Source organism: Triticum urartu, chromosome 4 (genome assembly GCF_003073215.2).
Source record: "Triticum urartu cultivar G1812 chromosome 4, Tu2.1, whole genome shotgun sequence".
In the NCBI taxonomy this organism is placed as follows: domain Eukaryota; kingdom Viridiplantae; phylum Streptophyta; class Magnoliopsida; order Poales; family Poaceae; genus Triticum; species Triticum urartu.
Window position 1 is genome coordinate 246,650,229 of NC_053025.1, and position 3,195 is coordinate 246,653,423.

Here is a 3,195-nt window from a genome sequence, read left to right on the forward strand (position 1 = left end):
GGGGATCGTGCTAGGGTTCGGTGCCCCCACGGGGTTATAGGCCAGGGGAGGGAGTGGGCCGGCCTGGCAGGCCACTGGCTGGGCCGAGGCCCAGTTAGCCTGGGGGGTTTCTTTTTTTTTGTTATGTATTTTTTTTATTTATTTCCTTTTCTGTTTTGGCTAATTGTTTGGGCACCATATGAGTTTTGTAAAATATGAGAGTTGGCCCACAATTCACATCACAATATATCCTACCACCAAAAACTAGTTTGGGGTAATTATCATTTCATATTTATTTTTTTATTAATAAAAAGGTTAGTAAATAATGTTTTCATCCACTGTTTGTGGTTGTTTAAGTCACTTATCAAATTTCAATAATGTTGTATACAATTTTATCATAGCCTCTGATTTATCTACTATTTATTGAACATTTTAGTTTTAATATTTGAAAATCTTTTATTGTTTGCTTGATTTTGATTTTGAATTTGAATCGGTTTCGAACTAACTCGAGATTAGCAACTATAAACGAGGTGACGTGGCATCATTAGCGTGGGATCACTGTAGCTTAATTATCCGGGCGTCACAGAGTTCCATCCAGACACGGGGAGAAGTCTTCAATCTTGTATCTTCATAGCCCGACAGTCCGGCCAAAGGATATAGTCCGGCTGTCCGGAGACCCCGTAATCTAGGACTCCCTCATACTCCCTTGAAGGTAGTATTACTGTGGCTTATTTGTGTCGGGTCTATCCCCATTTTGCGGACTGTGTCCTGATATATCAGATTTAGACCACTGCCGACATCCATGAGGACTCGTGTGAGATGGTATCCGTTTATTATTGGGTCTAACACCAAGGCAGCCAATCCTTCGTGCTAGATGCTTGTCGCATGATCCCCGTGATCAAAAGTGATCGGCCAGGTCAACCAGGGGTTGAACCTAGGGTTGACGGGCTCTATGGCGCATGTGTCTCGGAGTGCATGTTTGCTTCTCCTCTTCGTCACATGGATCATGTTTACTGTTTTAACCTCTGGTGGGAATTTTTTCTGTCCTCCAGTGCTTTGCTGGCGAGGCTCGTCCTCGTCTTCGCTTGGTGTCTCCCCCCCCTTATGTTTGGCGTTTAGCTTACCAGCCTGCTTGAAGACCCAGCATTCTCTGTGGGTGTGATTTGCAGGTTTATCGGGGGTGCCATGAATCTAACATAGTTTTTCAATAATCTTGTTTAGGCCAGCGGTCCATTTCTGCTGCCTTTGAAAGGCTTTTTCCGCTGACCTGGTCGAGAGCCCCTGAATCTGGTGTTTACCGCCATATTATCTGGGCTATCTTCTTTATTTCGATGCTTGCTTTTATTGCGTCGTGGTTTTCCATTGCCATCCCTGACTTTGGGTGTGCTTGGGTCGTTGGCGCTACTGCAGGCTAACCAATTGTCTTCGCCCGTGCAAAAGCGGGTCATGAGGCTTGTTAGGGCTGCCATTGTTCTCGGTTTTTCTTGGCCGAGGTGTCTGGCGAGCCATTCGTCCCGGACGCTGTGTTTGAAAGCTGCTAAGGCTTCAGCATCCGGACAGTCGACGATTTGGTTCTTCTTGATGAGAAACATGTTCCAAAGCTTTCGGGCGGACTCTTCGGACTGTTGAATTATATGACTTAAATCGTCTACATCCGTAGGTCGGACGTAGGTCCCTTGAAAATTAGCCCGGAAAGCGTCCTCGAGCTCCTCCCAACTTCCAATTGAGTTTTCGAGGAGGCTTTTCAGCCAGTGCCGAGCTGATCCTTTAAGCTTGAGGGGCAAGTATTTAATGGCATGGAGATCGTCTCCGCGAGCCATATGGATATGGAGGATAAAGTCCTCAATCCACACCCCAGGGTCTGTGGTCCCGTCGTACGCCTCTATATTCACTGGTTTGAATCCTTCTGGGAATTCGTGGTCCAGCACCTCATCGGTGAAACATAGGGGGTGTGCGGCACCCCTGTATTGGGATGTGCCATGGCGTCAGACGGTTGTAGCCTTCGGTTTTGATTTTGTGCCGGAGCGCGCTTCCTAGATCCATAGATGGATCTGGTCGTACCAGATTTTCGGCGCAAGTCCTCACGTAGATCGTGTGTTGACTTATGTGCGACTTTGTTAGCCGCTCTATCGCGGTCACAAGGTGGTGGATCCGGCCGGTTGGCCGTTTCATTTATTGGTTGTCTGGGCTCTAAGGCCTCATCATCGAATTTAGGTAATAGCTTGCGCTTTGGATAGCTCTTTGTGCGGTAACTTCCACCATACTTTGCTTCATTGTCGAGCACTTTTTTCCACCTGCTGTTGAGCGTATTCTGTGCGGCCTTAAGCCTTTGCTTCTGCTTTTTCAGACTCCTCGCTGTGGCAATAAGCCTTCTGCGGAGGTTCTCTTGCTCCGAGTGCGTTTCCGGGATGATGTGTGCATCTTCGTCCGGACTGTTTTCCTCCCCAGAGGGGGTTTGTTGAGGTTTATCCTCGGCGTTGTCGTGTTCGGACGTTGGATCCGTACTATGCTCGCCGCTTGCAGCTTCATCGTGCTCTGCCGCTGGGGCAATGTGGTCGTCGTTTCCTCTGGAGTCGACTCGAGTATTGTTTTCTTTTGCGTTCTTATCGCTGTTTTTGCTATGGCAGGACTTAGAGCGGCGCCGCTGACGTCGGCGCTTGGGTTGCTTCTTGGTGGGGACATCCTCCATTATCTCTTCACCATTTCCTTCTTTGGGTGTATCCACCATGTATATCTCATGTGATGAAGTGGTTGTCCGGCGCCCTATGGGCGTTGGTTCCTGTTCGTCTCCTGCATCTTCGTCCATGCCGTCGATGTCTTCGGAGTCGAAGTTGAGCATGTCGGTTAAGTCATCGACAGTGGATACTAAGTGGGTGGTGGGTGGGCAGCGAATTCCTTCGTCATCCGCATCCCATTCTAGCCGGACGTAGTTCGGCCAAGGTTCTCCTGACAAGGAGAGAGACCTTAATGAATTTAGCACATCACCGAAAGGCGAGTGCTGAAAGATATCTGCGGAGGTGAACTCCATGATCGGCGCCCAGTCAGATTCGATAGGCACGGATGCAGGCGGCTCGGAGTTCGTGGCCGGAGACAAATCCAGTGGTTCGGTGACACAGCTCTCGTAAGGGGTGAAATCAGTATCCGGCTCCATCGCCTCTGAGAGTGCGGCCTCCATGGCGGGGTCTATCCCTCTCTCCTTGGATGGCGCGATTTGCT